The sequence below is a fragment of the Gorilla gorilla genome, chromosome 1 (genome assembly GCF_029281585.2).
Source record: "Gorilla gorilla gorilla isolate KB3781 chromosome 1, NHGRI_mGorGor1-v2.1_pri, whole genome shotgun sequence".
In the NCBI taxonomy this organism is placed as follows: Eukaryota; Metazoa; Chordata; class Mammalia; order Primates; family Hominidae; genus Gorilla; species Gorilla gorilla.
The window spans coordinates 171,520,573-171,531,160 of record NC_073224.2 but is presented as its reverse complement, the minus strand read 5'-3'; positions in this window follow the sequence as shown (position 1 = coordinate 171,531,160).

Sequence of the window (10,588 nt, the reverse complement as noted above, 5' to 3'; positions counted from 1 at the left end):
TCCAAGATTCTTGTCTTTAAAGGAGTTTAGAGATAATCTCATCCAAACCTCCCATTTTACATATTGGGATATTAAATTTCAAAAAGATTAGTAATCTAACCTATAGTAAAAACCTGAGGGGGTCTCATTACTTTTACTTTCAATTCAGTCAAAATTGAAATGGCATTGTTATAGCATATAGCAACTAGATTTTAGGCATATTAGAGCATATTTGTTTTTATATTTATCAGTCTTATTCTTTTCTGCCACCAGAGAATGTTTATGTCCAACAGCCCATGTGTAGCCTATATGGATACCAGTTAGCAATTTTCCACATCACATTTAATTATTAGGAATGAGAACCCTAGGTTTTGCCTCCTGGTTGGGCTATACCCAACACGTTGAAACAGAATGCCCAGGCTGAGTTCCCAGGCAAAGTTTACTTCTCACCACGGAAACCAATTTTCATGAACCCAGCTTTCAGGACTCAATTAAGCCCATCAGAATTAGACTGTATTTAAAGTCAATCTAGTTAATAGGTATGGCAGGATTTACCAAATCTACATGATTATAAGACTCACCAGGGGCACTTGTTAGAGATACAGGTTCTCTCCTGAAGATTGTGACTCTTTAGGTGTGTTTTAATATATTACACAAGGTTGAAAAACACTAGAGTAGGAAATGTGAGCTAACTGAAACAAGGCAGACACAGTAGAGTGTATTGATGGCTGTTTCAAAGAAGGAAAAGTTTAAAAGGCAAGCTCTAAACAGAAGCAGATCAGACATAAAGGCAGAGGATCTTGGACTTACTGGACAGAGAAGACTTCAAAGTTGAGGTTGTTGAGTGACGTTAGTGGCTCTGAGGACAGGCTCACTGCTGTAGACTTTCTTATTTGGTGCTTCCTCTAGAATTGTCTGATCAGTTGACTTTAATATGTCAAACACAAAGTCCCTGTGGATCTTAATATGCCCAGTGCCCAGCACCATTGTCACTTGATACATAATGCTGAAATTAAAATAAAACGGATTCCATAAAGATGGTGAGGAAATCTTATGCAGAGGAATTCTTCCCATTACAAATGATTGAAAAGGGTTTTGTTGTTGTTGTTGTTGTTACTTTGTTTTTGTTTTCTGGCTGAGATGGTAAATGTACAAATATCTCTTTAACAATGATAGGACAACTTCACTTCCTCAAGTGGTTTAGCCTCTGAATCTTGTGGAAAAGAAATGCCTTTTGGTGTGACAGGAGCTCTGTAAAGGTGTTCATGTTCTCAGATGATCCAGAGATTGCTATTAAATTATCATCACCATCACAGAGTTTAGCCTCTGAGGCCTTTTGTTTCCTGGTGCAAAGGTAAATTGTTTCACCTTCCTGTGCCTCAGTTTCTTCATTGTAATATAGCAAGAATAATTGTACCTACCTCAAAGAATTCTTGTAAAAAATAAATTATTAATGTAAAGTGCTAAAAATAGTGTCTGGCAACAAGTTCTCAGTAAATTGTTAGCTATTATTCTTATTATTGTCAGTTAAGAATGAGAGTAGCTAAGATACTAGAGGGAAGAAAGAAAAAAATCATTGGACAATGGGGAAGATTGACAGAAATGGTGGCCCAAATTTATATTTTCCCTGTTTCCATGCTCTCTGCAAGGTGTCTGGGCAACTCCTCTTATCAAGAGATGAGTCTATTTTTCCAACTCTTAAATCTGGGCTGGCCATGTGACTTCCTTAGGCCAGTAAAATGCAGTGGAAGGGACAGTGCACCAGTTCCAAGCCTAATCTTCTGCAGGCCTTGAACTATTCCACTCTGTCTTTTGAGATTTTGCCTCTGTCTTGAGAAAAAGCCCAGGGTAACCTGCTAGAGAATAAGAGACCACATGAAGCAGAAATGAGACATTTCAGCTGAGGCCACTCTACAGCAGCCAAGACCAGAAAACGTGCCCTTCAGATTCCAGGTGAAATTGATCACCTACAGAATTGTGAGCTAAATAAGTGTTATTTTTAAGTCTCTAAATTTTGGGGTGGCTGTTTAACGCAAAAATAGTTACCTGATACAAACTATAATTAAAAATAAGGGACAGGCATTAAGAAATAAATATTTGCTTTGCTCTGAGCCACCTATTATTAGCAGTTAACTAATCCTATAGAACATATTATCACATAATTTAAAATTTGAGGTAGACCTTAAAGATCTCTTGGTGGAAAATACTCAGTTTACAGGTGAAGAAACTAAGACCCAAAGAGGTTAAGTGATTTGTAAAAGATCATACAGATCATTGTAAACCTTGATTTACAAGGTGGTAGCAGAGTAATAAGAAAGGCAAACCATAGCAAATGAATATCAATTTTGGAAACATAGTAAAGAAAAATACTCAGAAACTCTTCTCATAAGACAGAAGAGAATGACATGTGGAGAGCTTAAGAGAGCAGCTCTGCCTGAGTGGGGATTTTCCCGTCATTAACAGTATTCATGCGCTTCTCAACTCTCTTCACCAAAAGATGCTCCATGTTTAAGACCATAGCCAGAGGCCACTGGCTGGAGGGACCACATTTCTTTGAAGTTTCTTAAAAATTCATATAGCCTACCACATAAAATACTATGTTTATATGAGTACATCCTTTTTCTTCTCCAAAATGTTATGATAAATTGATTCTGCAGAAAGATGGGTCCTATCTGTCCTGTGTGTTCAATTATTCCCTGGCATATGACCTTGAATGCTAATGGAAAAGCACATTAGGTCAAGATGGTGGGGCAAAACAGTCACATGCTATGCACTGAGGACTCAGTAGTTAGGCCTCAGGTTTTCTCTGTGGGTTCCTCATTGTGAGTCCTCCCTCCCTCACTGACTTTACAAATGTTTACTGAGTGTCTTCTATGTACTGGACACTGTTCAGGCACTAGAGATACAGTAGCAAGCAAAACAAAAACTCCTGCTCTCAAAGAATGTATTAGTTTCCAATTGCTGCTGTAACAAATTACCACACATTTAAGTGGCTCAAAACAACACAAATTTATTATCTTATAGTTCTGGAGTTCAGAAGTCTAAAATAGTTTCAGGCTTCCCTTTCTTCACCCCATCTAGCCCTTTGCTTGGACCTCCCTTCCTTCCCTTGTCCATCTGGCAAATTCCCAGCATCTGTCACAACAAACTCTTTCTGAAGCCCCTGGGGGATAAGATATTCCCTTGCTGGTTCCAGTTTCTAGAGGCTGCTTATAGTCCTTGGCTTGTGGCACCCTCCTCCCTCTGTTAAATCAGCAGCACAGCATCTTCTCTCCTCTCTGATTTCTGCTTCCATCTCCACACCTTCTCTCTTTGACTGATCCTCCTGCTTTCCTCTTATAAGGACTCTTGTGATTATATTGAGTACATCCAGATAATCCAGGATAATTTCCTCATCTCAGAATTCTCACTTTAATCACTTATGCAAAGTTTTATTTTATCACGTAAGGTAACATAATCGCAGGTTTTGGACATTAGGATGTGGACTGATTCAGGGCCCCATTATTCTACCTACCAAAGGAGGTTATATTTTAGTAAAGCTTATTTTTCTTTTCTTTCTTTCTTTTTTTTTTTTTTTTTTTGAGTTGGAGTCTCTCTCTGTCACCCAGGCTGAAGTACAGCGGCGTGTTCTTGGCTCACTGCAACCTCGCCCTCCCAGATTCAAGTGTTTCTCCTGCCTCAGTCTCCCCAGTAGCTGAGACTACAGGCACATGCCACTGCACTGGGCTAATTTTTGTATTTTTAGTAGAGAAGAGGTTTTGTCATGTTGGCCAGGCTTGTCTTGAACACTGGACCTCAGGTGATCCACCTGCCTTGGCCTCCCGAAGTGCTGGGAATACAGGCGTAAGCCACTGCACCTGGCCGTAAAGCTCATCTGTACAGGATAAAGTTGAAGTTCTTGAATATGACTCAAATGAATTTCTGTGATGTTCTTTCTTGCTAGCCCTATCTCTAGTAATTCCCTGCTACAAATACATAGTTCAGCAATCCTGACCTTCTTCTATTACCCTCCCCACCTCAGAGCACCTCTGCTATTCTCACCCTTGTGATTTCCAGCTGTCTGCCAGGCCATACACCCCCATTCCCTTTCCCTACATCTCTACACCCTTTGTCTGGCAAAATATTCAGCAAGGGCATCACCTTGTATAAGAAATGGGGCCTCTCCCATTTACTCTCAAAAGATCTGTGCCTGCCTCTACCACCAACTTCATCACACTATATAGATCTGTTTAGGTGTTGCCTGTCTTGCTCCATTAGTTAAAAAGCTATTTGAGAGCAGGGAAGGTGTCGTTCATTTTTCTAGCCCCATCACTTAACATAGTACCTGGCACAAAGTAAGGGTTTAAGAAATGTTAAGTGAACATGTGAGTATCACTGAAATTGTTTATCAGTTAATTAGGAGAGGAAGAAGCAGGGGAAGAGAAGGGGAAAGAGTTTTTATCTTGAGTTGTTAAGAAAGTTTAGTAAAGAGTGGATCTCTGCTGGGTGTGGAGAAGGAACAGCAGACAAGGGGAAGACGAGATGAGATATACATGACTTTCAGGCAGTGAGGATAATGAGCCTGAGGCGCTGAAGCCTCAGGGCCGCATTTCTCAGCAGGGTTGCTTTTGATGTGTGCCTGCTTTGATCCCTGCTGTGTAGCTATGGCCCAGGATGTTCTGGAATGAAGAAAATCTACTTATTGTATCCTGTTCTTGGGATCCATGGTGTGTGAGAGAAGAAACACTAGGGGAAAGGAGTGGTTTCCTGGTGGCAAAATAAAATCATTTCCCAAAGGTAAATAGTCTTTCCAACATGGTGGAGCACTGAAGCAGAAGAGAACATGCAGAGAGAGGACATGATAATGTAAGGTAGAGAGACACAGAACGCAACTTAAAAGCTGAGATAAGATCAAATAGACAAATGCAGAAGGGCTGCATCCCACGGGAGAGGGGAGCAAACTGTTCTGTTCATGGGAGCAACAGGACACTGGGCCATAGGCGGAGATAATTTTTCTGCCTCTTGGACAAAATATGAGAACACAGGAAGTGACACTTCAAATGCCCCTACACCAAGGAACAGGGCAACACAGGTGGGCAGATCATGACTGGCAGAGAAACACAGAAGTAAGGAGAAACACAGAAACACACTGCTACCCCTCCCTGTATGGGAGGTCAAGGGGAACTTCCAATTGTGTAGTTTAATTTTAGAAGCATAAATTCTGTCACTAATTCTGTTCAAGTTAAATCAACCTTATTAAATGTAACTGGGGTATGAATTCAGTTATTCTCAAAAACTCCTTTTAGAAATAGTTTTCATTTTAGAAATGTTAAGTGTGTACACTAGTCAGGTCCTGTTGACCATTGCAGACTAACCTAGTGTAAGTGTATTGCTATGTTAATCTGCCCAGGTTGTCAGAAAGAGAGAGGAGAATGTCATGAACTCTCAAAGAAAGGGAACATGTGGAAAATGCTTTGGAGAATTATTGTTTGAAAGAAAATCAAACACTCCAATGCCACACATATTAAGCAGTTTAAAGAACAAATGGTCCCTGAGCAAATACTTGATGGGACTTGATTTGAAAAAGAAGCACTTTTTAGAATATGCTATATTTTATGGTTAATTGTCTTAACCCTATATCCCAGTATTCAAAGGGGTATGTAAGTGGAAGTGAAAATCACCATAGTTCTCCTACAAAGGTCTAAATTACATGTTTTAACCCATGGCAAGAACCAAGGCAAGACCCTTGTCTATTTTAATCAACGTTAGTATAGTTCCTGCCCATCATGAACACTCAAAAACAGTTGATAAGCTGGGTGTGATGGCTCATGTTTGTAATCCCATCGCTTTGAGAGGCTGAAGCAGCAGGATCACTTGAGGCCAGGAGTGGACAATATAGCAAGACTCCGTCTCTATGAAAAATAAAACAACCATTAATCAGGCGTGGTGGTGTGTACCTGTGGTCCCAGTGACTACAGAGGCTGAGGCAGGAGGGTCACTTAAGCCTAGGAGTTGGAGGCTGTAATGAGCTATAATTGTACCACTGTACTGCAGCCTAGGCAACAGTGTGAGACCCTGTCTCTCTTAAAAAAAAGTGATAGAATGAACATAAGGGACGGGAAGCTGAGACATTGAGTCTGTAAAATTTGGTCTTATGAATGGGGATAATAACTAGGATAAAAGTCATGATTTCCCAAAGATGTGTGAGCCATTGAGGCTAGATTTTCTGTAGTTTAATCCTAGGAGAAAGTTAATAATATTCATACCTGCATTTTTATTGCATGTCCATTGTATGCTAAATATTGAGCTGGATAACTTAGCTATATTGTTTCTAATCCTCAGAATAAAGTCCCATAGTGTTATCCTGGTTTTACAAATGGGGAAATAGGTTATGAAAAGTTAAACAACTTTTCCAAAGTTACATAGTTAGTAACACTTACTACATAGGTAGTAAGTGGCAGAATGGTGACTCAAACCTAGATCTGACTGCTTCATAATTACTTTTTACTCATACTACAGTATCACAAACAGTGTCTCTGTTTTTAAAAGCTTTATTCCTTGTCATAAAATTAGTACATATTCATGATTATAAATTTGGAAAATATAGAAATATTTAAGAAAAACAAATCAACCATGATACCTCCACTGTTTTGTAAACATATGGTAATACAATTGATTCTCATTATTTGTAGAAGTTATGTTCTATAAAGTCACTGCAAATACTGAATTAGTGAATACTGAACTTTTGCTCCTAGCCGATACACAAGATTAGGCTACTGTAAGCCCAACATCTTTATCAATGAATCGATACATTACCTTATTTTATATTTATTTCTATTATAAAGACACATTGTTTTATATATATTGCTGATTCATTAACATCGAACTCACAGCCAACAGCACTATAACTCAGACCTGAACGAAGTTTATCTAACATATACGTTTTCTCTGTAAGTAAGGCACATTGACCTTGTCCCCAGGGACTCTAGACAGTATCTCAGAACCAGACTTTGTGGCCATTTCAGACAGTGAAATGGGCAACAAAAAGCAGAAAAATGTGGCACTAAACACACCTCAAAAAGGACACTTGTTTACAGTAGAAGAGCTGAAACAAGATGGTAGAATATCACCTTGTTTGACTTTGATGAGAAATGTGTATGTTGGGTGACTCAAATATTACACCACTCTGGGTATGTCTTTGAATAGCTGTGAAAGTGCTGCAAGTACTGATTTGGGGGTTACAAATCCATTTTAGCAAGTAGGTGAATTTGCAAATATAGAATTATGAATAATGAGGATTGACTGTTTCCTTCTGAGGAGTCAAAAATCTGATTGATTTTATCAAAATCAAGAAACTATGGAGGAGGACTTTTCAGAAACATTGTCAAAGTTTTCTTATGTACAGACTTTGGCGCCACAGGCCTGACACAAGCCCATTCTTCCATTTATTTCATTTAACATCTTTTGAGTAACTTCTAAGTATATGTTAATGTAGGAGCCAAGGGAAAATATCTACCTTGTGAAGGTTCACTGAAAAATCACATGACAAAAGCCAGCTTGGAGAAAGCATATAAATCTATTAGCATGCACACGGGGAGAGTCACGGAGTGATGAAATTCAGAAGCTCATATACTATCTGGAGGATACAGAAAAAATAGGGGCTCAGAGCATGGCCCAAAACAGACGATGGTGGTTAAATCAGGTTATATTGGCAAGACATGTTATGGGAGAGAGAAGAGAAGAGGAGGCCTGGCTAGCAAAGATGGTCTTGTTATATAAATGAAACCTCACAGGTAGTAACCCTCAAAGAGAATAGATGGTAAATGTTTCTTTCAGACCTTTAAAGGGTTCTGACTCTCAGTTAATCTTTCCTAGATCTGGACAAGGGAAGGCCTGCCTGCATCAATGCAGATTCTCTACAGATGTAAATCTCCTCCGCAAAAGACAGCTTGGTAGAGCTACTTCTGTTTACGGGATTTCTATCTCAAAATATGTCAAATATGTCAAGGAAATATATTTTCGAGTGAAACAGTTTGATTTACTTCACTAGGTACTGTGATAGGTATTGGAGTTAATAAAAATGAACAAGAAAGTTCTTACTCTCCAGAAACTCATGGTTTGATGGAAGAAGCCAGGCATATAAACAAAATATTTTAACAAAATGTGGTAAGTTCAGTAATGGACACAGATACAGGGTCTTTTGGGAGCACACACAGGAGGAGATCCACTTAGTAGGGTAGGTGGTGCCTCAGCTGAGTACTAAGAAATTAGTCTGATTTAGTCAGGTGAAGGGTGGCAGAGACTGGTGACTATTACTGTGGATACTATGCAATAACATAGTAGATGTTAGAGTCTAATAAATTTGATTCAGAAGTCTTTCTTTGGAAACTACAGGTAAGATAATTAATTACCAATTCTTCTAACCTATATCTTCCAGATATCACAGATTTTATTGTATCTCTTCTAGCCTAACCTGCAATGTCTGCATCATCATAGTATGAGGAATACATGTAACATGCCTTAAGTGTTTTGTTAGATAGGTAAAGAATCTTGTCTTCTTGTAGCATGTACCAAGGTAACCGTACTTATGTTAGTTTTCCACATAGATGGTAGGCTCACTTCAAAGCAGAGTGCTTTGTTAAAAAGTCTGCAAATAGAAACCATTGTCTACTACATGACAAAGAGCTAGCAGTTGAATATATCTAGCTCAGCCTCTGCTTCCTGAGAGAATTATAGGTAGTTTATTCTAATCAATTTTGAGGAAAATTGTATACAGATTCCCTTAAGAGTATATTTTATGATTCCAAAGGAAGTTTATACAAAATCTGAATTGCTCTATTAAACTTTCTTTTTTTTATATCTTGTTATACTTAGAAGCAAAGATTAGATGGGGAGAGATAATTATCTTTTGTTTGTTTGTTTGTTTTTGTTTTTGTTTTTCAAGACAGTGTCTCACTCTGTTGCCCAGGCTGGAGTGCAGTGGTGCAATCATGGCTCACTGCAACCTCAAGCTCCCTGGGCTCAGTGATCCTCCCATTTCAGCCTCCCAAGTAGGTGGGACTTCAGGCCTACACCACTGGGCTAATTTTTGTATGTTTTGTAGAGATGGGGTTTCACCATGTTGCACAGGCTGGACTTGAACTCCTGGGTTCAAGCAATCTGCTTGTCTCAGCCTCCCAAAGTGCTGGGACTACAGGCATTAGCCACCATGCTTGGCCTTATCGTCCATTTTTAATGTAAGGGTAGTCTCATATATTTTTCTTTTCTAGGTGGTTTTTTTTGTGTTTTTATTTTCAAAAAGTAATATTGTACATGATTGCAATTAAAATAATACCAAGGATATACACATTAAGAAATAAGACCCTTTTATAGCTCCAAAATTTAGCAACCACTATTTATCAATTTCTTATAACTATCTAACAGTAATATTCTATGCAGGTATTAACATATACATCTATAGCTAAATTTTAAAGGATGTCAGAATGAAAAGAGATGGATAAGTTTTCTAGGAAGACAGTTCCTTCATACTCTATTTTCTCTAAAAGGGCAATGATATGTTCACAACTTTTAAATTTTCTGGGCACAAAAGCAATAAATGGTCTAGAGATATTTCTGTTTTAATTTCAAGGAAAAGGGCACTATTATCAATTGAAGGCATACTGTATGCACATTCTGTACTAGGCACTTTATACATGTCATTTGAACTCTCAAACATTTAATGAAGAAAATATTATCCCCATATTTTAAATAAAAAGCCTGCATCTCAGAAAGTTTAAGTAACATTTTAAAGGTTTCACACAGCTGGTAAGTAATGAGTCCCAAGAATGCAGTTCTGTGTGATCCCCAAAATCCGTGCTCATTCCATATATATTCCAGATGCTGTGCATTATGTTTGATATTTTGATTATTAATATAGACAGTCGATATTAGCTTAGTGGTTAAAAGATTTCTATCAGAGATCTGTACCTGTAAATTCACCTTTTTAAAATTTGTGAATAACATCACTTTGTATTTGACATTATAAAGCTATATTTAGTAGAGCCAAATCCCTTTTAAGAAGAGATTTCCATAAACTAAAAAGAGCTGCATCAGAGGAGGCCTGCAGATGGCACTGCTGCCTGAGAGTCACTTAAAAAAATGCATAAAGAATTACTTTAGAAATTATCCAATGCTGATTCCAAAAGTTAAATTTCAACCAATAGTTGAGTAATTTATAATTAGTGTAATTCCTCCCAGTTTATGGTTGATGTTGAAATTTAATTTTCACTTTAATGAATGAGTAGAGTAATGCTTAGTAGCATTTCTATCCAGTAAAAGGTAGAATATAAGCCTGTGTGGATGCGACACATGAAGATCCATTAAGTTGGAGAAAAGAAAGAGATTCAGATTCTTTGCTTGGGCATAAGGTGCTGCCTGACAGTTCAGATTACTGAGCAATCAGAAGACAGATGGAGACTGCTAAGATCTAAAGATGAATGCAGGAATTTCCGAGTTATAAATCAGAAACCTAATGAAAACACATGAATACAGAAGTCTGAGACATTGTATGTAATAAACAAAAATGGCAGGTCTTTTATCACTGTATTTTTAGTGTTACCATGAAATTTTTTTTTTTTTTTTTGAGATGGAG